General features: G+C 39.9%; 2 long non-coding RNA genes across 2 annotated transcripts; one reads left to right on the top strand and one right to left on the bottom strand.

Moving 5' to 3' along the window:
- On the bottom strand, positions 1–27,801 carry LOC135260333 (uncharacterized). Its single transcript, XR_010331530.1, has 3 exons — positions 27,666–27,801; positions 1,603–1,683; positions 1–598 (listed from the first exon to the last, which is right to left on the bottom strand). It is a non-coding gene; the product is annotated as an uncharacterized LOC135260333 (long non-coding RNA).
- On the top strand, positions 5,667–9,655 carry LOC135260332 (uncharacterized). Its single transcript, XR_010331529.1, has 4 exons — positions 5,667–5,776; positions 5,992–6,071; positions 8,185–8,356; positions 9,274–9,655. It is a non-coding gene; the product is annotated as an uncharacterized LOC135260332 (long non-coding RNA).

The raw sequence follows: 27,801 nt of genomic DNA, 5'->3' as shown, positions 1-27,801 counted from the left end.
AATGGAACAAAGCTTTCTCCAGATTTCCTTACTGAAGGCAGGTCAGGACTGTGAAATGAACATGAGAAAAACAAGATGGTTTTGTGATTGCTTCAGTTTATTAAGCAGCAGAACAAAAAAAGATGAAAGGTTTACAGATATTTGAACACCATCCACCAAATGCAAGTCCGCTGTGATATAAGTGGAAGTCTTTCAGCCACTGAAAGATCTTCAGTTTTTGCACAGTGTGGTACAGCATGGTAACACTGGCTGTGTCTTTCAGGCTAATCCACTGAAATTTTACCGGCATTTGAGAGCATGCATTTCCCTGTATCACTGAAAACAACAGAGTGGTCAGAGTCAATGTAGGTGACATCTACAATATACTTAGTGTCCTTGTGATACACTACGACATACATTGGCTGATCCGAGGAACAGCTGACGTAAAATTTGGGAGGGATCCGCACAAATTTGATACAAGAACTTTCTTTGGCCATCAAGCCTCCGGATGAGTTTCGCATAGTCAAGGGTTTCCATAGAATCGGGGTCTTGCTGTAGTAGATGCGCAGGAGCCTTGCCGTCTCATTGGACACATGCATGGTGTTCCCCATCTCTGCTGCTGAGAGAGAGAGAGAGAGAGAGAGACTTAACTACAAACACATATACACATGCACCAACATGCAATACATACATGCACATGTACACACAAATACATACACACACATATACACATGAACAAATACAGAAAGGAAATGAATGCCTGTGTGTGTGTGTGTGCATGTCTGTGTGTTTGGGAGTGCCTGAGAGGCAGGCGGCCAATCTATCGGAGGGCACACACACCATCACCATACCTATGGGCAATTTGGAAACTCCAATCGGCCTGCCTGCATGTCTTTGGACTGTGGGAGGAAACCGGAGTACCTGGAGGAAACCCACGTGGACACAGGGAGAACATGCAAACTCCACACAGGAAGGTCCCAAGCCGAGATTCGAACCCACAACCTTCTTGCTGTGATGCCCAGTGCATATTCCCTGTTGTGAGGTGACAGTGCTACCCACTGCACCACCGTGCCGCCCTATTTCAATTACAGTACAGTACATTTTCCACTGCTGGCTCTGCCCCTATCTGGCTATCCTAACTGGTGCTGAAATGTCTTCACTGAGCTCACCTGAAGAGATGGGACTGTTTCACCTGTAGTTTGGCTCACTTGTGAGAAACAAGTATTTCGACTTCTCCTATTTGCTTAATCCCTGGTAAAATAAAAGCCCATTTTATTTCCCTTGGTAATTCCTTCATGGTGCCGCTCTTATTGTACCTGTCTCAGTTTCCTCTGCTGACTGTCCTCTTTCAGGGTTTCAATATGCAAACATACATTATTCAGAAAAATAAAACCCTCTATATAGATCTAAACAGATATTTTCATATTTGTTAAATCTATATTCATAAGTCACATCAGCTTTGAAACTTACCATGATGTTTCACAAAAACAGATGTTGAATTCACACTTCAACTACACAACATTCATAACAAAAAAAGTGATATTTTTCCACCACTCGGTGAATACTTTGCCATGTCATTAAAAGGACACGCTGTAAGACAGGCTTCTCTGCACTTGATCTCACCTGCTCAGGTAGGTGGCTGGGTGTGGTCACAGGTGGAGGTCTCAGGCTGGTGTAGAGCTGAGGATCAGAGGTCTGAATGCCCTTCTCTCTGTGCACCTGGCCTTGTGTTTATAATTATAATTCTCTCTGGAGATAAATACTTATTAATATTAAATTTAATAAATACTATTAATACTTATAATTCTCTCTGGAGATAAAGGTGTGGCCAGTAATTGATCACCTGTTTGAGGAAGTCACAATTTCCCAGCTAGGGTGGTTTCTTCACTAAATATACTAAATAAATGAAAATGAATAGTAGTTATGGTCTCACTGGAAATAATGCATGAGAAATTTAATATTTGTGATATTATTGTATCATAACATGTTTTGAATGTATCCCACTTATCCATTTGGCATTGGAATTGCATGTAAAATGCAAATGGAGCTTGCATGATAAAAATAGTTCAACATTCATTTTTAAAACAAGTCTTTGAAATATACTGGAAATGATTAATTGAAAGCTTGGCTTTTGGAACACATACAATGCACTTTGTAAGATTGGTAGCATAATGGCAAACTGCAGCCTTCATTACAATGTAGGCAGACAATTACACTGTAGTACATGGAGTCAATGGAACTAGGATGAGGCTAGTTAATTAAGTCATTAATGCTTTGACTCTTTATTGTGAAACAGTTATCCAGTAACTGCAGTAAATTAGCTTCAAGTTAATGAGATTCACAGTATCTAATTTTTACATGTACACAAAATATGCTACAGAGCATAATTATCAAAAATCAGAAATTAAGGAATGCTTGTCCTGAAAGCTGAGGATGCGGTCGGGATGAAGAGCAGATTTTGAATCAGGTTCATTAAAAAAAACACTGACTTACACACACACTAACACACATACTGTACACACACAAACTCACACACATACCCCCCCTCCCCACACACACTATAAAACACACACTCACACATACACATACATATTTAATGTTTAGACAAATTAATGGAAAATAGAACAATACTTGAATTTCAAGTCCATCTAATATTTCTATCTAATTGTCAAACCAATTTCAATCCTTCTTGGAATGCTGCAATACACATTCTGAACTGTGTGTAGTGAGATATTGGACCACAACCTCTTTCCAAACTCAGACTATTACTATCCATGGATGGATGGACCGCACACCCTACATTTTCTGTTGGATTTTAGAAGAGAGTAATGCTAGTGGAGGTAATGTTTTAAAATTCCTCATGCCACATGAAATGTTCTGGATGCAAACACAGTATTATTGCATATTTCTCACTGTCTTCAATGATGATTTTAGCCACAAATGTTTTGGTGAATGTATGTTGATGAATACAGTTGTGTACCAACAACAGTTTATAGCTGGCTGTGTTTCATTTCTGATTGGCAGCACATTAAAGCGACACACCTCTGATATGGCAAAGAGTAAATCGCCATTTTACTGACATACTGACAAAATGGCTTCCCACCCAATACCAAATATTTTTGTAGTGCGAAGTAGGGCTGGGTGATATGGCTAAACAATAATATTGAAAGTTTTTTTAATGCTTTTTGGCAATATACAATAAATATCTCAGCCAAATCAAGAAACAAAATACACAAAGGTTAATTTTGGAGAGTGGCTTTCCCTCTTTCCCTCTTTCCCTCTTGTTCTTGCTTTTTACTCATTTAGAGAGAAATTCTTGGTAAAACACTTAATTTATTTACCAAAAGTAATGTTCTACATTACAAAATTGAAGAATGTTATATTATATATTAATATAAAGGCAAATGTTAACTATAACTATACATTTTAAATGTGAATGTAGGGTTTTAAAATTAAATATATAGAAAATACATTAATTGGTGGCACCCCCTGTTTTTAATGTTAGTTTTTGTGGTTTAAAAGTTTGTTTATATATTTATTTATGATTAGATGATCTTGAGATGAGATATATTACACAAGCGCTAATAAACATTTCAATGTTATGCCAAAATCGTGAAAAAAAGTGAAAATCGTACATTAACAATCATTTGGTACAGTTAAGAACATTCTATTTACATATTTGTGAATTTGTATGGGTTTCATTAAAATCACCAGCCCTGATGGCCATTTTGTGTTCTATGCAAACTGTGAGGCTTTGTATGCATGCAGTTTTAAAAGGATATGTCAGCATGAAATAGCATGCATGGACCTGCTGATGACTAAAATTTCAGGTTAATTTAAATTCTTTAATGTCACTACATGGGAAAACCAGCTCAGATTCTCATGAAGAGTAAACAAATGATTGCAGAAGCACATCCCCTTTCCAACCCACCAAAAAAATGTGTTCATGGTGCCAGATAATTCAGCCAACCACTCCATTGCCCAACCGCTCCCACACACAAACCGCAGGATGCCACCATTGTCCGATAATAATTCCTCAGAAAAATAATAGAGAAATGGCAAAAAAAATATTAGATGGACTTGAAATTCAAATATTGTTTCATTTTCCATTAATTTGTCTACACCTGAAATATTTATGTATGTGTATGTGTGAGTGTGTGTTTGTTAGTGTTTGTGGAGGAGTGGAGGGGTATGTGTGTGAGTTTGTGTGTGTACACTATGTATGTTCGAGTATGTGTTAGTGTGTGTGTAAGTTTACTGACCACAGTGTTTGCGGACGTATTGGCTGGTGGTTCATGATCAAAAAGTTTGCACTTTATTTGGAGTGTACTGCCTACTTTGGAGTGGAAGTGGTACTTACGTGAATGTCTAAATAGGAGTAGGTAGGAAGGAGGTAGCCAATTATTTTAAATCGATTAGTATATATTAATATAATATATATTATGCATGAAATATGCACAAAATAAGTATTGTACCTTATCAAACCTGTGTTTTGTAGTTGTTCCAATGACCATGATATGCACTTTTGTACATGGCTTTGGATAAAAGCGTCTGTTAAATAAATGTAATGTAATGTAATATTATATAGTGAATCATATTTGAATATCAGTGAATCAATATGCAGAAATGTAAAGAAGTGAACCCAGACCGATGTAGCACCTGTAATGAAGAAAAAGCTATGATAACATAGAAAAATAAATCAATAAAGTAGACATATTCACTTGAAACTGAAGATTAAAGATTGAATAATATCTATTTTGGCTAAATATTGCATTTGTAGTCAATATTTATGATAAAATAATTTAAATATCATCTAAATATTAGGAACCTAATGTGATTTAAAAATGCATTTAAAGTCAGATCGTAAATGTTGGTTTTGAAAAATAATATTTATTATATAAGCTAAAGATATATTTTTGTAATGAAGATATAGTGTCTTAAACCAAGAGTTAAATAAAATAGTGTTTTAATGATCTTTGTGTTCTGTTCTGGCACCATTTTTCATTGTAATTCAGCAAATGCACTTTTAATTCACCCGTATTGCATATATGTTTTTTTGGATAAGAGTGTTGGGTAAATGCATGTAATGCAGTAGGATTCACCCACAAATACAATAAAATGAGATGAACTGTGAGGGCTTCAGAGCTTCAGTCTCCATTCAGGTGTTCATCAGCAGTGAACCTTCAGCTGACGGACAGTTTAATGTGTTAATACAGGCAGCAGTGTGATTTCATGAGAAAACTAAATTTACTCACAGGAGGCATGACTTGGTAATAGATGATGTGAACCCTATGACCAGAAAAAATGAGTTTTAGATGATCAGGTCAAAGCTTTTTAATGCATAAGATACAGCCTACTTAATGAAGACAAAGGGTTTTATTCTTTCTCATCATACTTTTTTGCTTCTTTCATTTCACCGGAATGCTGATATAAATCAAGTATTATTTCAGTTTCCAATGCTGTCCTGTTGAATTCAACACTTTTGAATGCATTTTGCAATGTGACACAAGTGGAACTAACTCCAATAGCAATCAAAACAGACACTATCTCAACTCAGAAACACACCCACTTCACTAAAACACACCCACAAGTTATTACTGTGTCATGACACTGCTGATCCTATCAGGGCTAATTCCTGCACAACTACTTTATTTTCTGTTGATTTGATTGGTTAGAGTTTGTCTGTTCATTGTCTCACAAGCGCATAAATACACAAATCACACCTTACACTTCACATTGCATTCTAATCAGAGCTGCACTACTGTGAAGACTCAGTAACTGAACTGCCAAGATGACCGTAAGTATGCAGCATTTTGGATTTTTAAAAAAGCTGAAAAAGACACAATCGAATGCTGCAAATGATGCTCTAATGTCTACGGCCAAAGAGATAGTTAGTTTAAGAGTCAGTGAATGGAATGCAGATAAATTTGCAGATTTTCACGTGCGCATGATCACAAGAGAAATGCTTTGACCATAAATTTTCTTGTTTTTTCTGTATTCTGTTTTAAACAGAATTCAGGGGTGAACAACATATCCTTCATGCCAGGAATGAAACTGTGGGTCAAAGGTGCCTCTCATTTCAATCCACAAAGGTGAGTCATTGGTGCACATTGGGCTTTAATTTATTACATTACATTACATTACAGGCATTTGGCAGATGCTCTTATCCAGAGCGACGTACAACAAAGTGTATAACCATAACCAGGAACAAGTATGACGAAACCCCTAGAGAGAAGTACCGGTCCAAGTACAGGGAACAACCGCATAGTTCAACTTGGACCCTGATGGTTAAACTGATTAACACTAACAACGAGAATGGCAACAACGCAATCTATGGAAAAAAATAAAAAATAAAAATACAAGTAGTCGTTAAGACAGTTGATGCGCTTAAGTCACCTATGAAACAGCTGCCTAGTTACAACCCTAAGTTTAGTCATTTACAGGGGGGAAGGGAGGGATGGGGAGAGGTGCAGCCTGAAGAGGTGGGTCTTCAGTCGTCGTTTGAAATGGGTCACAGTCTCAGCTGTTCTGACCTCCACAGGGAGGTCATTCCACCATCGTGGGACCAGAACAGACAGGAGACGTGTTCTGGAAGTGCAGGTGCGAAGAGGGGGAGGTGCTAGGCGTCCTGAGGTAGCAGAACGGAGGGATCTGGCTGGCATGTAGGGTTTGAATATCTTGTGGAGGTATGCTGGGGCTGATCTCTTGACTGCCTGGTATGCTAGGACCAATGTTTTAAATTTGATGCGAGCTATAACAGGCAGCCAGTGGAGGGTAGTGAGCAGGGGAGTTACGTGAGAGTGTCTGGGGAGGTTGAAGACCAGACGAGCCGCAGCATTCTGAATGAGCTGCAGGGGTCTGGTGGCAGATGCCGGTAGTCCAGCCAGAAGAGAGTTGCAGTAGTCCAGGCGGGATAGAACCATTGCTTGGACCAGGAGCTGGGTTGAGTAGGTGGTGAGAAAGGGGCGGATTCTGCGGATGTTGTATAGGAAAAATATGCATGCCGCGGATCCCTGTTGCTGCCAGGGAGGACAGGAGGGTAGAGTGGTCCACAGTGTCAAATGCAGCGGAGAGGTCTAGAAGAATCAGGACAGAGGAGAGGGAGGCTGCTCGTGCGGCATGGAGTGACTCACTGACCGAGAGGAGTGCAGTCTCGGTCGAGTGGCCAGGCCTGAAGCCAGACTGGTGGGGATCAAGCAGGTTGTTCTCAGAGAAGAAAGCAGAGAGCTGGTTAGATGCAGCACGTTCAAGTGTTTTGGATAGGAAAGGGAGGAGAGATACTGGGCGATAGTTCTGAATGACTGAAGGATCTAGTGTGGGTTTCTTCAGCAGCGGGGTGATGTGGGCCTTCTTGAAGGATGAGGGGAAACATCCAGAAGATAGGGAGGAGTTCACGAGGGAGGCGACAAAAGGGAGGATGTCTGGTGTGATTGCTTGAAGGAGAGATGAGGGGATAGGGTCGAGGGCGCAGGTGGTAGGGCGGTGAGTGAGCAGAAGCTGGGAGACTTCAGTGTCTGAGAAGAGAGAAAATGTGGAAGGGGCGGAGGACAGCAGGGGGCGGAGGACGCAGAGGGGGCAAAGGAGCTGCGGATGTCTGCAATCTTTTCGTCAAAGAATGCTGCAAAGTGATCTGCAGTGAAGGAAGACTGGGGTGAGGGAGGTGGCACGCTGAGGAGAGAAGAGAAAATAGAGAAAGGTTGACGAGGGTTAGAAATGGAGTTATGAATTTTGGTTTGGTAGAATTTTTCCTTAGCGGCAGTGACAGCAGAAGAGAACTCTGTCAGGAGAGACTGATAGGCTGAGAGGTCAGATGGGTCCCTGGATTTGGCCCACTTCCTCTCAGCAGCGCGGAGGGTGGCCCTGGAGGTGCGTAGGATGTCAGACATCCATGGACTGGGAGGGGATGAACGTGCTGGCCTAGGGACGAAGGGGCATAGGGAGTCGAGTGCTGAGGAGAGAGATGACGTTAGAAAGCCTTCTAAGGGCAGCATTCAAACTGGATCTCTGATAATGATGCAAATGTTACATTTGGGCAACGACCCCTTTTTCTAGTGTGTAACACAAGTCTCCAATCCTGCCGTGCATCTGGGAGTCATTGGTGCCTCTGTCTCTATTAGCACTGTTAACACTCTTACTGAACCTCTTGCCGTCTTCATCCTTGATAATCCATCATCCATCCCTTGTGTGGCTCTTTTTCTCTCTCAGATTCTCCATCAATGTGGGCCAAAATGAACAAAACATTGCACTGCACTGTGACGTGCGCTTCAGATATGGCTCTTCCAGCCCTGTCATTGTCTTGAACTCCAGGGAAAATAACGAGTTTGGTGAAGAAGTGATAGAGAGAAACTTCCCTTTCCAGCCGGAGCAGGAGTTTGAGGTGAGGCCTCGGACAGGGAGACACTGAGTCACTAAAAGGAGACTTCATCCAGTCCTCTGTACCTGTGTAAAGTGGACCAGCCTGCAATTTGGGATCGGGATCATGGGGGCACTGGTGGTCAATAACCACCCAGCCCCCCTCCCCCACCCAAATAGGCACTTGTGCCCCCCCAAACATAGATTGAGATCACAATTTTTCCACACCTAGTTGGCGATCGAAACAATTTGAATGTGTACAGAGTTGTTCCATATCTTGTTCATGCAATGTGAATGACGTTTGCAAAGTCAAGAGTATAGGACTCCTTAAACTTAAATGCGTGCCCGTCCTAAATACCCTGGTGTCAACCCTACTGCAAGTGCTAAATGAAAAGGGGAAGGGCAGTGCAATTCCCTGGTAGGACACTGCTGTTGTACCCTTGTACTGCATTGCTTAAATATAATTGGATAAAGTTTAAATGCTGTGTAAAATGGATGAGAGCGTCTGCTAAATTCCTGTAACATGTTCAGATGAGATAGTTCACCCAGAAATCTTCAGCCACCATTCTCAGAAAATTTACCCTTCAAAATCCTTTCTACCCTTCGGGCAGAAATATTGTTCCAAAATATTCCAGTCAAATCATTCCACTCTTCCTTCATTCCTTCAGTTATGTTCTTTATCCAAGACCAATTATGTAAAATTTGTTTTTACAGCAATGGAAATAAATATCAATAATATAAATGAAGATCAAGTTCTGCATCATATAGATTTGAGGTTCATTCATTTGTTATTACTCACAACTTCATTGTTTTTCACTGTAGTCGTAGTGTGTTCTGTGTGAAGTGGACTGTGTTAACTTTCTTCTTTGGTAACTTAACTCTCCAGCCTTCTCTCACCAACCCCATTTTAACTTTCTTATGATTTCTTCTTCTCTCTTATAGGTGACCATTACCATCACCGACAACAAATTTCACATTAAACTACCCGGTGACCAAGTTTTGGTGTTTCCCGACCGTCTGCCTGGCCTATCACGTACTGAAATTTGGGTTGCAGGAGATGCCACAATCCATGGAATAAGTTTAAGATAAAGACCAACCAGGAGGTGCGAGACTTTCTGGCTCCTGATTGGCTGTTCTGCTTCGGCTTCCCGCCACCTTCCTACAGCTGCGCTATGGCTGCACTTTGTCCCTCCCAGACATCAGTGCCTTTAATCTTGAGCTTCTCTGCAACATTTAACAGACCCCCTCTGGCGTCTGTCCAAACTCACTGAGTGTGAGAATCAGTACAGCTTCAATAATAAATCTCTATCATGAGCAAATCTCATCATGGTGTCTGTGTGTGGCTGTTCATTGGGGGGACGGGGGGTCCAGTTCTTTTTACAGATCTTGTGTATGTACATATTTTAAGGGTCACAAATTCACTCTTCAGTCAGAACTTGATGAATGTGTTCTGCAGTATTTTCTAGCCTAGACATTCCAAGGGCAAGATGCCCGACTGCTAGTCTGACAGGAGAACCAGGCTTCCTTAAACCACTTTGACAAGCACCTGCCTTGAAATTAAGGCAAAGAATTAAGGTGGACATTTACCTTTTTCCAAATATATTAGAGGAAACCATAATAAGACTTAATGGTTTCCCAGCTAATACCTAATCCTCCTATGGTGGGAAGTATAAAAACATTGCTGCCTGTTGGCTAAAAAAGTATAAGAACTCTCAATAACTTAAGCTTCCAGTATTTCTTTCCTTTGGTTCTTTATGTGAAACTATGGGTAGGAAAAGTGTGGTAATCTCTACATTGCGTAACCTAAACGTATATCAATGCCCTTAAATAAAAGGCTGAGAATGTTCTCTTTAACCAGCCAGCCAATGGCAAGATATTACATTACATTACATTACAGGCATTTGGCAGACTCTCTTATCCAGAGCGATGTACAACAAAGTGTATAACCATAACCAGGAACAAGTGTGTTGAAAACCCTAGAGAGAAGTACCGTTCCAAGTGCAGGGAACAACCACATAGTTTAACTTGGACCCTGTTGGTTAAAGATATTATATTAAAGATATTATATCTTAAAGATAAGATATTATGGTGACAACTGAAAAGTCTTTTAACCAATTAAAATACATTTCAAAAGGTGTATAGTTTGTTAGGCTTGCATGAAAGGACAAGTATTGTTTCTCCTGCATTAAAAAAAACATGTTTTTGAGTATGCACGCTGAAAATTTGTTATTGAGGCTTTATGCCTCAAAATGTTGTATTTTTAACAGGGGTGGTGAGTATGAAAATTGTGGGAATCTCTACATTGTGAAACCTAAACGTATATGAATGCCCTTAAATAAAAGCAGAGAACGTGATCTTTAACCAAATGTGAATTGTTTGAATGAAAATCTAAAATTGAGTACAGAGCCAAATCCAGAAAAAAAACATGCCATTGTCCAAAGGTTATGAAGTATACAATGCACACAGACGGCGTCTACACACACAAAGATTATATTTTGGGGTGTGGATTGATGTCTTACTATGGTATTACAACACAACACTGCCCCTGATATGAACTTCTGCGTTTCTTTTCCCCTTGCTTAAAGATCAAACGCAGCCCTACTCTTAACCCTGACTCCCTGCTCCCACTTCCTCATGATGGTGAACCAAAAAAATGTCAAAAGCTCTTACTCAAACTTAACACCATGGGTACAATACTTTTATGTGTTTGGCTTATGAAGAACCCCAGGTAACAAACCAAAACAGTTGATGGGTATGTATTCACTCACCTCATAATAGGACTTCTGGTATACCTACATAACGTAACGTGTAACACTAACATGTAATTTCATCTATGCAACATTTTAAAGAGAGATGAATAAACAGCCCCCACGAACACAGGCTATCATTAACGGCAACTTTGATTGCTTGAGCAAAATCAGCAGGTTGCTGGTCAGCAGCTAAGCTAGGATTGAATATTTACCACATAACGTTTTATTCAGCGGCGACTGGTGAGCTGAAAATCGGTGGGGCGCAAAACTTTCCTTTAAACTAATCATTGATCTCAACCTGTTTTCATTAGCAATTTTCCTTTATAAACAAGCGTGCCAATGATCGGATTAATCAAATCGCAGATAGCCTAACACACAGCGTCTTCATACAGTGTTAGGGGGATTAAATCATGAATTCAATTTATCCGTTAAAAATCCGTTTTAATCACCAAGTAGCCTACACTTAACAAACAAGATACACCAGTCTGTTATCTACCGTGTTAGCTTTCAGGATAACCAGCAAAAACAAAACCTGCACTTCAATTTTGTTTACAATCTACGCATTGCAGATATTTGCCATGAATACGAGTGCGGAGAAAGAAGTGCATGTATCCGCAAATAATTTTGATTAAAAATGTGCACAATTTCGTACTGCAAATTAAAATAAATGTAGGCTATAAGGCCTAGGCTACTTGCTGAAACTGCCTATTTGGAGAGAGCTGGCTATAATTATATGATAGTATTGACTGGCCTATTTTGTGGATTAGATGTGTTGATACTCAAAGAAAATCAGGGGAAGATTCCGCCGCTGCTTGGTGATTAAAACTGATTTTTCTAAATCACATTTATCATTTAATCTCCCTAACACAATGCGAAGAAGCTGTGTCCCTTTCCAATTGATTAGTCAGATGTTTGCATGCTTGTTAATCGCTGAAAATGAATGAAAACAGTTCATATGATTAGTTCAAAGGAAAATTTTGCACCTCACCAGTTTAAGAAAGATGGATGAAGGAGGAAGAAAGTGAGGACAAGAGGAGGATGACCTATTATTTTCATGGGTAAAAAAAATTCTCAGCATTACAGTTTTTTTTGATTGCTAAGACACATTTAATGAAACAATTCCCCTTTTTCTCAGAACTATTAACACAATCCCAAAACTACACATCAATCAGCACAAACCTCAAACATCCATGCCAAACTCAAATTATCTTCTCAAAAACATATACTCTTCCATCAAAATTAAACTTTGCCTTCAAATGGCACACACAAGCCATCGAAAACACAGACAATGTAGATTACCCATAACACACCAGTGAGATAAATTCAAAGCACTACTGCAAAAACCTTTTATAGCAGTGCGTCAGGAGTTATTTTCTCTTGGTTATTCTACTTATTTTATGGTTTTCAGATTTTGATCTTTGCAATGTTACAGTACTAACAAATGAGGGAGTATGCAAATATCCAAATATTTTATCTGTAGTACTGAAAAGTGATGCTGAGTGAAAAGGAGAGTAGCATTCATAAAAGGAACTCAGTATATGCAGCACTATAAACAAAAACAGCAATAAAATCTAAAGAACATATAGTCTGTAAATACACTTCAACATTACATAGACAGCATACCATCTCACAGCAGTACAGCAGATACAATATGTAACATTACAGTAAATTATAGTACCTGTTTTCTTGTCTGAAAGTATGGACAATGGATGCCACTGTGAAATGATTCAAGTTTGGCTGAACTCTCTGTCCAGCTTCCCTCATCCTCATACCATGCACCAGCACATGGTCAATCAAGGTGGCACGTATTTCGTCTGGGACAAATTGTCTCCTGCCTCTTCGTCTCCTTTGTCTTCCTGATCTTTGGACAGCTTGTCCATTTTGAGGATCCATTGTTCAAAAGTACACAGACGAAAACTGTGGCCCTATTTATTGATCCAGAGATTGTGACCGGTGTGTAAACAATTTTGCTGCCAAGTGTTTGCACCTAGAGAAAGGTGTGTTACCTGAGTTTAGGTTGTGATGACTTGAGTTAACTGTTTTGACTACTAGTGTTTGTTGCATGAGCACAGTGTGTAACCAGTGATTCATGAGAGCATTTGTTTGTAGAGATTTGCAAAAAAAGTTTAACAATTTGCAGCATGTGTTAAAACAAGTGAAAAGTGTTTATAGTTTTGAGAGATGTGTTGGTCCTCTGAGAACTGAAGTAATAATTTGGGAGTTTTTGCTAAAAGAACCAGTTTTAGTGTGTTAGCAATCGGGAAAAACTGTAATGACACTCAATAAACTTGAAATATATTATGTAAAAGCTTGCATCAATAGTATACATTCTTTTTAAAACATTGTTTCCCTTAGTTACAATTATGTGCACAATACATTAAAGATACAACTATTTTGAGCTGAGACATTCATTGGTTTGTACATTTTTTCACCCACCTCCCACCGGATTTCAGGGTCCACCTAAAACTAAAAAATTTACTTTCAATTGTTTTTAAACATGTAATTCATGGCTCTATGAAGTATGATCCTGCTTTTAACCTGTTCTCTTCTTTTAAAGTAATGTTTCCTGCTGTCTCATTCGTGAGTTGATGTTAGTAACATGTTTGTGAACTGTGTTGCACAACTTTGTGTTTTACAGTTTTTGCCGATTGCTTACACACTAAAAGTGAATGTTTAGACAAAAGCATCAAAACCTTAACTTTTGTAACCATGTCTTGAACAAAGGCACCAAAAGTACAAACACATTCTGCTTTGCACTGTTTGCAATTCTGCAACACACTTCTTGCAAAACACTACACACTGTTTCTTACATTAGACACTTCGTTCCAAACTGAAATCTCTTGCAATCATTGGGAAAACACTTCTATTCAAAATACAAAACATACCTGAAATTGGCAACACCCATACACACACATGAAAACACTTATACACTAATTGAACACCAATCAGTCTGAGCCTTGGCACTACAAATAGGCCTCAGGTAAGCTCACCTCTTTTGTGAGAACTTTGCAAACATGGAGGCAGTGACAGCGAGAGGAAGAGGAAGAGGAAGAGGAAGAGGAAGATGAACGAGGACGAGGACGAGGACGAGGACGAGGACGAGGACGAGGACGAGGACGAGGACGAGGACGAGGACGAGGACAAGGACGAGAACAAGAACAAAGAAGGGGACCAGGCAATAGACGGAGACATATTTCTTTACAGCAGGCCTACAAACTATGACTTTTATTTCATGCTGTCTGCTGAACAAAGATTTATTTTACAGTAACAAATAAAGATTTGCTTTGTTACCTTTTTGAATTTGTTCATTGATTTCATATATGATAACAAATCATTGCATCCATTGACCAGTCTAAGCATGTTCTAGTTTTGAGAAGACATAAATGTTACCTATTTTGGCAAAACTCATAATTCACTGATAAGGAAAATGAAAAAACACTTCTAATAATGTTCAGTATGACTCATGATGGAACCTGGGTTGTGAGTGCAGCCCAACTGGACCTCATTGGCAGGACAATACAGTAAATGTACATTGTATCATACACAATAACAACACCCAGAGTGATAACAGTTCACACACTTTGCTGTACTGTACTAATTTAGAATTAGGTTTACCTAGCAAATGCACTATTTGTATGATGATATATGTGGTGTGGGGATGGCTGGTTTAAGCAGACACACCTGCCCTGGGTCAAGCTAATTAGACCTGGCTAGTTAGATAATTGGTTATTAATTAGATAATTGGCCAGGCTAATTGGACCCGGGAGCAGGAGTGGCTGCACCAGTGGTTTACATCTGCTCATTTGGCTGTACCATCTTGCCAAACCTCGTAAATAAATGTGGACTATTTGAACAACATCTCCCTGTGTCTCTGTGCTGGAGGGCCCCTAGGAAAGCCACTTCGGTGGCCTGTGGCAGGCGTGTTTGCCACAATATATTTACTGTATTGTATCATGGCAACAGTCTTTATATTTACTGTAAAGTTGCAGCCTATTTTGGGACCCCTCAAAAGGAAAACTAAAACTTCAAAAAAGGAGAACATTTTTACATAATTTTATAACTTGAATATGTAACATGACCTCATGATGCCAAAACATATACAGTATTTTGATGGTTGTGTTTTTAAATTTATCGCACCAGTGTGAAATCAATGCTCAATAAGACCTATTCATATGAGGCCTGTGTGAATCATTTTGATGGAAAAAGTCAGTTTTGAGAAGAGAGAACAAGGTTTTGAATGCATGAATGCATTTTGCAAGGGATCTGTGTAGTTTTGGCAAAAGGTTAACTGTTGCTGTGCTTTGTGTGTAGAGTTTTGAGAAATTGAGCTATAGTTTCAGAAAACGTGTTTAAACAATTGAGAAAAACTGTAAGCGAGGGGAAAAGAAAAGCAGAAGTTCATATCAGGGGCAGTGTTGTGTTGCAATGCCATAGTAAGACATCAATCCACACCCCAAAAAATAATCTTTGTGTGTGTGCATTGTGAAATTCATAATCTTTGGACAAAGGCATTTTTATTCTGGGATTTGGCTCTAAACTCAAATTTAGATTTGCAATCAAGCAATTCACATTTGGTTAAAGTGCACGTTCTCAGCATTTATTTAAGGGCATTGATACACGTTTAGGTTTCACAATGTAGAGATTACTATGGCAAGCCATTTTAGAATTAATTAATTTCTAGAGGATATCACAAATTCAAATTCTATCTAGTTAGAATGCAAATTCTTGTTATCAGAAATTCAATTGTAACTAGTTATAATTCAAATGTTTTCCCCATTTATTTCAATGGGACCTTTCATTTTTGATATGAAGAATTAAATTTTAACTAGTTAAAATAGGAATTCTTGGTATCAAAAATTGTATTTTAACTAGTTACAATTGGAAATTCTAATTCACATTAGGGCCACTTTGGTGGACCATGTCATAAATCATGGCCTGACGATGAGGAAGGCTGGGCAGAGAGTCCAGCCCAAGCTGAGTCGCTACACGGTAGCATCCACAATATGGACATTTACACTGGACAACAAGTATGTCTTCAACTTTCTACACTAGACTGTACCTACGTAATTGTTGCACATCATTCTGCATCACAGTACAATACAATGTAGTCCTACAGTATTAGGTCTATGCTCCTCAGTGAACAAAAAAAATAGGTATAGTGCTGTGAAGTACATGTAATACAGTTTTGATGTTACTGTGTACAGTATGACAGTACACTATGTAAATAAGAACCTAACCAATGACATCATGTTCTTGCATTTTCTACAGAACTGCCAGACAACCTCCTGAGGGTGGAAGGAAACATCTGTTCACCCATGAACAGGAACTGGCCGTTGTCAGTATAGTGTTGGCAAACAACACCATCCGCCTACATCAACTACGAGAGCAAGTCATCGCAGATCACACAACATTCCATAATACCAACCGTGTCAGTGTATCGAGGGTGGTTGTCTGTGGGGACACCTGCCTTGCCTGTAGCTTGTAGTTTTGACTGAATGTGTCGGACCCAACCCACCCCCGTCCTTGTGTGAAAATGTAGACATTGTAGTCCTGTGTTTTGAGTTACACCATATTCACGGTACAGAGTATGCATTTTCTGTTACAGAGGGCCCTGGACTTTGATGCAGCTGCACAGCCTCGTGGGTTCATTTCTATTGGTGAAGCTGGATTCAGTCTAAACCAGGCTAAAACCAGGCGTCGGGGCCGAAATGTAATAGGACAAAGAGCCATTGTGAATGTCCCTGGGCAGCGCGGGGGAAATATCACCTTCGGTGCCGCCATTAGTCTGCAAGGTGTTCTCCATCACCATGCCACCTTAGGTCCCGACAATACTGCACACATACAGTTTTTCTCAAATGTTTACACACTAAACCTGGAACTATGCACACGATGGTGAAAACGTGAAGCCTATGTGTCAACAACAAAGACTATTTCTGCAATACTCTAAGCACAATTCCTTTGTTTTCACTCAAATAGCAATTCTAAATCACATTTTTGCACAACTCTACACACAAAATCTCATCATTTAGCACAATTTTCATAATCAAGCCTTGTTTGTTCACATGGAAAACACTGGCCTTCAAATGCCAAAATTTAAGTACCAATTGGTCTCACTCATGCCACACCTGCTCAAACTCAATTGGCTAAACTTTTCAATTATCTGTCAGTGCATAAAAGAGACCTCAGGTGACCTCTATTGTATTGGAAAACAACATGCAGCACAGAAAGGGAGAGGTAGAAGAGGAGGTGGACGTGTACGAGGTGGACGAAGAAGAGGGAGACGAGCTAATATTTCAAATGAAATACGTGCAACTTTGGTTGATCACGTATTTGTTTTGTGTGTTTTTTTTACAGCAGGCCTACAAACTATGACTTTTATTTTATGCAGTCTGCTGAACAAAGATTTATTTTACAGTAACAAATAAAGATTTGCTTTGTTACCTTTTTGAATTTGTTCATTGATTTCATATATGATAACAAATCATTGCATCCATTGACCAGTCTAAGCATGTTCTAGTTTTGAGAAGACTTAAATGTTACCTATTTTGGCAAAACTCATAATTCACTGATAAGGAAAATGAAAAAACACTTCTAATAATGTTCAGTATGACTCATGATGGAACCTGGGTTGTGAGTGCAGCCCAACTGGACCTCATTGGCAGGACAATACAGTAAATGTACATTGTATCATACACAATAACAACACCCAGAGTGATAACTGTTCACACACTTTGCTGTACTGTACTGATTTAGAATTAGGTTTACCTAGCAAATGCACTATTTGTATGATGATATATGTGGTGTGGGGATGGCTGGTTTAAGCAGACACACCTGCCCTGGGTCAAGCTAATTAGACCTGGCTAGTTAGATAATTGGTTATTAATTAGATAATTGGCCAGGCTAATTGGACCCGGGAGCAGGAGTGGCTGCACCAGTGGTTTACATCTGCTCATTTGGCTGTACCATCTTGCCAAACCTCGTAAATAAATGTGGACTATTTGAACATCTTCTCCCTGTGTCTCTGTGCTGGAGGGCCCCTAGGAAAGCCACTTCGGTGGCCTGTGGCAGGCGTGTTTGCCACAATATATTTACTGTATTGTATCATGGCAACAGTCTTTATATTTACTGTAAAATTGCAGCCTATTTTGGGACCCCTCAAAAGGAAAACTAAAACTTCAAAAAAGGAGAAAAGATAAGCAATTTTTACATAATTTTATAATTTGAATATGTAACATGACCTCATGATGCCAAAACATATATACAGTATTTTGATGGTTGTGTTTTTAAATTTATCACACCAGTGTGAAATCAATGCTCAATAAGACCTATTCATATGAGGCCTGTGTGAATCATTTTGATGGAAAAAGTCACTTTTGAGAAGAGAAAACATGGTTTTGAATGCATGAATGCATTTTGCAAGGGATCTGTGTAGTTTTGGCAAAAGGTTAACTGTTGCTGTGCTTTGTGTGTAGAGTTTTGAGAAATTGAGCTATAGTTTCAGAAAACGTGTTTAAACAATTGAGAAAAACTGTAAGCGAGGGGAAAAGAAAAGCAGAAGTTCATATCAGGGGCAGTGTTGTGTTGCAATGCCATAGTAAGACATCAATCCACACCCCAAAAAATAATCTTTGTGTGTGTGCATTGTGAAATTCATAATCTTTGGACAAAGGCATTTTTAATCTGGGATTTGGCTCTAAACTCAAATTTAGATTTGCAATCAAGCAATTCACATTTGGTTAAAGAGCACGTTCTCAGCATTTATTTAAGGGCATTGATACACGTTTAGGTTTCACAATGTAGAGATTACTATGGAAAGCCATTTTAGCTTTAATTTATTTCTAGAGGATATCACAAATTCAAATTCTATCTAGTTAGAATGCAAATTCTTGATATCAGAAATTCAATTGTAACTAGTTATAATTCAAATGTTTTCCCCATTTATTTCAATGGGACCTTTCATTTTTTATATGAAGAATTAAATTTTAACTAGTTAAAATAGGAATTCTTGGTATCAAAAATTGTATTTTAACTAGTTACAATTGGAAATTTTAATTAAAACTAGTTAAAATTGAATTCCTGATATCAAGAAATGCAATTTTAACTAGTTAAAATTTAGTTCATGATATCAGAAATAGGTATTTTAACTAGTTGAAATTATATTGTTGATATCAGTAATAGATTTTATGATATCAGAAATTGGCATTTTATATAGGTCAAATTCCAACTCCCATTGAAATTAACGAGAAAAACATTTTCAATCTGACTAGTTAAAATAGAATTTCCGATATCAAGAATTGGCATTTTAACTAGTTAAAATTTAATTTCCAATATCAATAGTATGCATTTTAAGTATTTAAAATCAAATTTCTGATATCCAAAATACACATTATAACTAGTAACAATTGAATTTCTGATATCAAGTATTTGCATTCTAACTAGTTAGAATTTGAATTTGCGTTATCCTCTAGAAATGAATTAAAGCTGAAACAGCTTGCCATAGATTACCACAATTTTCATACCCACCCCCCTGTTAAAAAACAACATTTGAGACATAAAGCCTCAATAACTAATCTTGCCTGTGTATAAAATATTTAGCATGCATGTTTTTTTTTTTTAATGCAGGAGAAACAATGTGTCCTTTCATGCAAGCCTAACAAACCATACACCTTTTGAAATGTACTTTAATTGGTTAAAAGACTTTTCAGTTGTCACTATAATATCTTGCCACTGGCTGGCTGGTTAAAGAGAACATTCTCAGCTTTTTTTTTAAGGGCATTGATATACGTTTTGGTTACACAATATAGGGATTACCACACTTCTCCTACCCATAGTTTCACATAAAGTACCGAAGAACACACTACGACACAAAACCATTAAATTACAAGTGATCTAAGAATAAATAAATATCATATCTATATGATGCAGGATTAAATGGACTGCATTTATAAATGGATTTGATCTTCATTTATATTATTGATATTTATTTCCATTGCTATAAAAAATATATTGTACATAATTTGTCTTGCATAAAGAACATAATTGAAGGAATGAAGGAAGAGTGGAATGATTTGACTGGAATATTTCAGAAGAATCTCTGCTGTGAGCGTACTGTATTTCTCTGTGCACATTCAAATTATTTAGATCGAAAACCAGGGGTGGAGATATTTTGATCACGGCGGGACGGGGGAGGGGACGGGGGACACAAGTACCTATTTGTGGGCGCATTTTCCCCCATTGCCCCCTGTTACAGAGGACTTCACCTCAAACTCCTGCCCCGGCTGTAAAGAGAAGTGTGCATCCCTCACTTCTTCACCCCAGACGTCACCAGGTGATCAGAGTAATTGTTTAACTTGGACCCTGTTGGTTAAAGATCTTATATTAAAGATATTATATCTTAAAGATAAGATATTATGGTGACAACTGAAAAGTCTTTTAACCAATTAGAATACATTTCAAAAGGTGTATAGTTTGTTAGGCTTGCATGAAAGGACAAGTATTGTTTCTCCTGCATTAAAAAAAACATGTTTTTGAGTATGCACGCTGAAAATTTGTTATTGAGGCTTTATGCCTCAAAATATTGTATTTTTAACAGGGGTGGTGAGGATGAAAATTGTGGTAATTGTGCTGACCAGTCGCCGCTGAATAAAACGTTATGTGGGAAATATTCAATCCTAGCTTAGCTGCTGACCAGCAACCTGCTGATTTTGCTCAAGCAATCAAAGTTGTCGTTAATAATAGCCGGTGTTCGTGGGGGCTGTTTATTCATCTCTCTTAGATGAATAGATGAAATTACATGTTAGTGTTACACATTATGTTATGTAGGTATGCCAGAAGTCCTATTATGTGGTAAGTGAATACATATCCATCAACTGTTTTGGTTTGTTACCTGGGGTTCTTCAAAAGCCGAACACATAAAAGTATTGTACCCATGGTGTTAAGTTTGAGTAAGAGCTTTTGACATTTTTTTGGTTCACCATCATGAGGAAGTGGGAGCAGGGAGTCTGGGTTAAGAGTAGGGCTGCGTTTGATCTTTAAGCAAGGGGAAAAGAAAAGCAGAAGTTCATATCATGGGCAGTGTTGTGTTGTAATGCTATAATAAGACATCAATCCACACCCCAAAAAATACACACTTTGTGTGTGTCTGTGTGCATTGTATACTTCATCTCATAAAAAACAAGTTTTCAACGTACAAAAATGCCAAGTTACTCACACATACAAAACATACACCGTCTATAACTCATTCATTCAGACTGCCAAAATCCAGGCCTGCCATTAAAAGTATTGATATCAAAATGACGCCAAGTTACGGTACTACAAACAATATAGGCTATCTTGCCTCACCGAAATTTAATAACATGTATTCCAAAGCAATGCTACCCAATATTTCCTCAATTCTTTCAAGTCACTTCGCCCAGTATATCTGACAAGCAGCAGTGTTCTGGAGGAGCTGCAGAGGTCTGATGGAGGAGGCTGGTAGGCCAGGAAGGAGGGAGTGGCAGCAGTCCAGATGGGAAATGATCAGCATCTGGACTAAGAGCTGGGTTGAGTAGGTGGGGAGGAAGTGGTGGATTTTCTGAATTTTGTACAGAAAGAATCTGTTTTTCTTCAAGTGTGACAAAAAAGGCAGACAACCAAGGTGGTGAATCCAGAGGCAATAAGCACTGAGGAATGGTGAGTCAACGCTGACATCTAGTGGTACTTTCAGTGAAATGCAGCAGGGGAAAGAGTAATGGTGTGACATCATCACCCACAGAACCATGGGCCAATCACTGCAGAGCCCCTCTATGTTCTCATTGGCCCTCTGTCCCTCCCTGTTTTCTCACTGACCCGAATGTCTACGTGTGTGGTATCTCATTTTTTGAACACATTTTTTAAATGTAGAAATTACAAACATCATTCATAGAAATATTTATTTATAAATGAATATATTTTTCAGCGATAAACCCAGAATGACTTCATTTGGGTGGCTCAGATACAGAATGCACTCATTCCAAGGGCAAGATGCCCCACTGTGAGTCTGATGAGAGAATAGGATTAATTGAATTATTTCACGCAACCACCTGCTTTCTTAAGCTGTTATTAAGGCACAAGATGATGGTGGACATCTACTTTTTTTCTTAAGTAATAAGCGGACACATAAATAAGACACAATGGTTTCCCAGCCAATACCTAATCCTCCCGTGGTGGGAAGTATGAAAACTTGGATAAAAAAAGTACCACTCGTTACCACTTCATTCTTGATTAAATCAACTTTGTTGTAAAAAAAAAAAAATACCACTTTTAATTTGAAATGCTGCAACAACTTTTTACAAAGAAACAAAGTTTTCTCCAGATGTCCTTACTGAAGGCAGGTCAGGACTGTGAAATGAACATGAGAAGGACAAGATGGTTTTGTGATTGCTTCAGTTTATTAAGCAGCAGAACAAAAAAAGATGAAAGGTTTACAAATATTTGAACACCATCCACCAAATGCCAATCAAGTCTGCTGTGATATAAGTGGAAGTCTTTCAGTCACTGAAAGATCTTCAGATTTTGCACAGTGTGGTACAGCATGCTAACACTGGCTGTGTCTTCCAGGCTATTTCACTGAAATTGCCTTGTGATTTGAGAGCATGCGTTTCCCAGCATCACTGAAGACAAAAGAGTGGTCAGTGAAAACATAGGCGCTGTCTATCATATGCCCAGAGTCCTCGTAAGACACGATGACATACTTTGGCAGATCTGAGGAACAGCTGATGTAACTTTCGGGAGGGATCTGCAGAAATACTACATCAGCATTTTCTTTGAGCATCAAGCCCCCAGAGGACTTATTCATGGTCAAGGCATCCGCGTGGAATGGCTGTCCGCTGTAGCAGACGCACAGGGTCCTTGTCGTCCCATTGAATATATGAATGGTCATTGTGTTCCCCATCTCTGAGAGACAGAGAGAAGAGAGAGAGAGAGAGAGAGAGAAAGAATTTTGAATTTTAATAATCCTTTATTTTTCAGTGTAATGGCGATTTCAAAACCCAATTTTTACACATTACCGACCAAAAAAATCACTCAAGTGAACAAAACCAAGGACAAAAAAATAGAAAATAAAAACCGCCCCTACTCAGTCACCCAATGCCCTCCGCAAACTGAAGCTCTCCTTCCACCACTGAGCATACTGCTCCCCTATAGCCCCATACACTCTTAAAAACTTCTAATGTCCTCATGGCCTTGTAGTACCTGAATTCTACCGTGACTCTGGCCTTAATCATGCCCCTGACCATAGCTACAGTATCTTGTGCATCCCCCCGTTCAACCATGGTTTTACGGCTCAGGTAAATCGCCATTTTTGCCTGCCCCAAAACAAAGTTAATGAGCTGAGACTTCGCCCTCTGTCTGCAACTGTATGGAAAACCCAAGATAAAAACCTTTTTTGAAAAAGTTTCCCCCATTGACCTAAACAGTCGACCCAAGAAGGCGAACAGAGGCCGAAGTCTCACACATACCGAAAAACAGTGAAAAACAGTTTCCCTCTCATTACAGAAAGGACAGTGGTGGGAAACCGCCCGGTTTATTACAGAAATAAATCTATTCACTGCAATTATCCCATGCAGCACCCTCCACTGTAAATCCCCAACCCTCTTGGGCAACGGTGGTTTGTATAATGCCCGCCACTGTGGCTTTTCCTCTGCCATTAACCCCAAGTAAGACCTCCATGGTGTGTCTGTGAGAGAAATCAGCTTCTTTTCATTCACCACTTTCACCACCATGTTATACAGAGTTTTTCCGTGTGCCACGTCCAGGGCCACATTGTCCATACTCCGATGTTCTAACAGGGAACCTTGATGTGCAGAATCAGAGAACCTGGGGGACACCAGGAGCCTAGGAAACGGATCTCCTGTGTTATGCTGGCCTAGGTTAGGTCCACAGTCTCTGAGCAGTTGCCGTTCCACGTCAGTTAAGGCCTGCCTCCAACCCAGCAGCACCTTGGAGGTATACCGCACCGACCGCACCCGAAGGCGAGTGCCAAAATCCCCCACCTGGTCCAACTCCCGGCCAGCCGTGCCCACAGCCTGCCGTAACTTAACAGTCTTGGAAGCACATAGCAGTTCAGTTAGCTGAGGAAGGGCCTCACAGCACACATCCAGCCGGGACCCATACACCAACGGCTCCTCCAGGAGCCAGAAAGTCGATGTAGCGGACCCCGCACGGCAACGTTTCAGGAAACCCCATGCACGCAGCAGGCCTTTGTAAAACACAGGTAATCCACTCAGTGTAGGACCTTTGTAATCCATAAGAAAGATTGCTGCATCAAGACCCAGCCCACCTGCCCGCTGAAGGATTGCACAGGCTAGGGGCCTCCAGACTAAGTTCGCTGGGCCATAGAGCAGCCTCTGTATGAACTGCAACCGGAAAGCAGCCCCCCTGCTTCCCAGGTGCACCAGCCCTTGGCCCCCTTCTTCCTTGGGCATATACAGTACATTCTGTGGAACCCAGTGTAGTTGGTCCCAAAAAAAGTTCACCAGCACTGACTGAACCTTCGCCAGTAGCCCTGACGGGGGGTCCACACATGCTAGGCGATGCCACAATGCAGATGCCACCAGATTGTTGATCACCAGTGTCCTTCCCCGATATGATATTTGTGGTAGCAGCCATTTCCACTTCCTCAGACGGCCCTCCACCATTTCTAATACACCTTCCCAATTTTTATTTACCACGTCATCATCTCCCAAGAAAATACCCAGATACTTAATGCCCCCACGTGTCCACTGTAGCTCCCCTGGCAGCGTAGGCTGCCCACCCCTCCAGCCTCCCACTAACAGTGCCTCACTCTTGCTCCAATTGATCTTTGCAGATGATAACACCTTGAAATCATTAACCATGGTAGTTAACACATCCACATCTTTTTGACCAGAGATCATAACAGCAAGATCATCTGCGTAAGCTGACAATTTTACAAAAGCTGGGCAACCTGGAATTTTAAAACCTGTAATTGCAGTCCTTATCCTGTGCAAAAGTGGCTCAATGGCTAGCGAGTAGAGCATTCCACTCAGTGCGCACCCCTGTCGTATACCCCTACATACCTTAAAAGGGGCACTCAAGCCACCGTTTACCTTCAACACACTCTCAATGTTCTGATACAGCACCCTAACCTTTGCAATAAAACCATGGTTGAACTGGAAGGCCTCAAGGGTCTTCCAAAGGTACTGGTGTTCCACCCGGTCGAAAGCCTTCTCTTGGTCTAAGAAAATGAGACCAGTGTCAATCCCCAATTGTCCTGAGGGCCAAAACATCCCGAACTAAGGCTACGTTATCAGTTATCATCCTGCCAGGCACACAGTAGGTTTGGTCAGCACCAATAACCTGCCCAATCACTTCCTTCAGTCGGTTAGCCAGAGCCTTGGAGAGGAGGTTGTAATCGGTACAGAGCAATGCCACGGGCCGCCAGTTCTTCACCTCCTTAGGGTCACCCTTTTTTGGCAGCAAGGTCACAACCGCCCTCCTGTAGCTCAACGGCAGTGACCCTCCAGCCAGACTGTCATTGAGCACGGATAGCAAGTCTTCACCTACCACCTGCCAGAAGCCCTTATAAAATTCTACTGGCAGCCCATCAATTCCAGGGGCCTTCCCACTCGCCATGCCCTGAAGTGCTGTGTATAGTTCCTGCTTAGATAGAACCCCCCCTAGATCCCCACTGGCATGAACGGTTGGAAGCCCGTCATAGAAAGCATTTGTTATCTCTGCCTCCTCTCTGTATTCACTCATGTAAAGCTCTGAAAAGAACTCCACTGCCCTCCGTCGGATTGCAGTAAGCTCTGTGAGCACCTGACCTGTGACTGATTTCAGACAGTGAATTAACCGACTCTGACCACTTTTCTTCTCTAAGCCAAAGAAAAACTTTGATGGGGCATCCATCTCAGCTACATCCTGGAACCTTGACCGCACCAGTGCTCCCTGAGCCCGTATGCCCAGCAGGTCAACCAAAGACGTTTTTTTGGCTTTGAGAACACCAATTGTTTCTCTTCCTCCAGAGGTCTCCACCAAAGTTTGGAGATCCTCTATTTCGCTCTCCAGCGCCTTCATGGACTGGGTGATGTCTCTTGTGACATTTAAAGTGTATTGCAGACACAACTGTTTAATCCGTATTTTACCACAATCCCACCATTGTTGCAAAGAGTTAAAAGTATGTCTTTGCTTCTTCCATGTACCCCAAAAAAAACCAAAAACCTCCCTAAAATTAGAGTCTTGTAGGAGTGTATTGTTAAAATGCCAGTAAGCACTCCCAGGTTTAAAAGATTGGATGGAAAAAGTCCCTGTCACTAAGCTGTGAGAGAGAAAGAGAGAGAGAGAGAGAGAGAGAGAGACAGACTTAACAGGCCTGTTAATGAATTGTTTGATGTACGGATTAAGAATGAAATAATTGACGTAGTGAATGAAGCCAAGGACTTCGGCATTATCTTGGATAAGAATATAAAATTTGATAGACAGATAAAGCACATTGGTAAGAAGGTCAGACCAAATTTAAATTGGTTTCGTTTTATCAGAAGGGATTTGTCATGTCAAACTGCACAAATATACCTGCATGCAGTGATTCTCTCGCACTTGTCATATTGCATCACATCATGGTCACAAGCCTCTCCAACCTTATTAAAACCTATTATTTCAATATACAAGCAGGCAATATTATTTTAATTGTACATATTACTCTATTGTTTTTTGTGTGTTTGTTTGTTTTTTTAAAGCCTCCTGTGGACAAGTGTTGAGAATTAGCATATATGCTAAAACACTTAAGCAATGAATCTGGTTTGTCCAGTGTAATTGTGATGTCCATGTTAAATAAACTTAACTACAAATACATATACACAAACACTTACATGCAATACATAAATGCACACGCACACACACACAGAAATAAATACATATATACACATGATCAAATACACAAATACAGAAAGGGAATGAATATCTGTGTGTGTGCATGTGTGTGTTTGTGAGTGCATGTGTTGCTTGTGTGTGAGAGGGAGACAGTGAGACATATTTCAATTACAGTACAGTACATTTCCCACTGCTGGCTCTGCCCCTTTCTGGCTATCCTAACTGGTGCTGAAATGTCTTCACTGAGCTTACCTGAAGAGATGGGACTGTTTCACCTGTAGTTAGGCTCAGTTGTGAGCAATAAATATTAAAAAAAAAAATTATTTCCTCTTTGCTTTTCTAATTTGCTCATCCCTGGTTTCAAAATAAAAGCCCAGTTTATTCCCCTTGGTAATTCCTGCATGGTGCCGCTCTTATTGTACCTGTCTCGGTTTCCCCTGCTGACTGTCCTCTTTCAGGGATTCAATATGCAAGCATGTATTATACAGAAAAATAAAACACCCTAAATTTTTTTAATTGATATTTTCATATTTGTTAAATATATAGTTCATAAGTCACTTCAAATATTACAACTTTGAAACTTACCACGTTGTTTCACATACACAATTGTTAAATACACACTTCAACTGCACAACATTCATAACAAAAAAAGTGATCTTTTTCCACCACTCAGTGAATTCTTTGCCATGTCATTAAAAGGACACGCTGTAAGTCAGGCTTTCCTGCACTTGATCTCACCTGCTCAGGTAGGTGGCTGGGTGTGGTCACAGGTGGACGTCTCAGGCTGGTGTAGAGCTGAAGATCAGAGGTGTTCTGAATGCCCCTCTCTCTGTGCACCTGGCCTTATATTCTCTCTGGAGACAAAGGTGTGGCC

This window comes from Anguilla rostrata, chromosome 8 (genome assembly GCF_018555375.3).
Source record: "Anguilla rostrata isolate EN2019 chromosome 8, ASM1855537v3, whole genome shotgun sequence".
NCBI classification, from domain to species: Eukaryota; Metazoa; Chordata; class Actinopteri; order Anguilliformes; family Anguillidae; genus Anguilla; species Anguilla rostrata.
The sequence above is the reverse complement of the archived record's forward strand: the minus strand, read 5'-3'. Positions and strand labels throughout refer to the sequence as shown.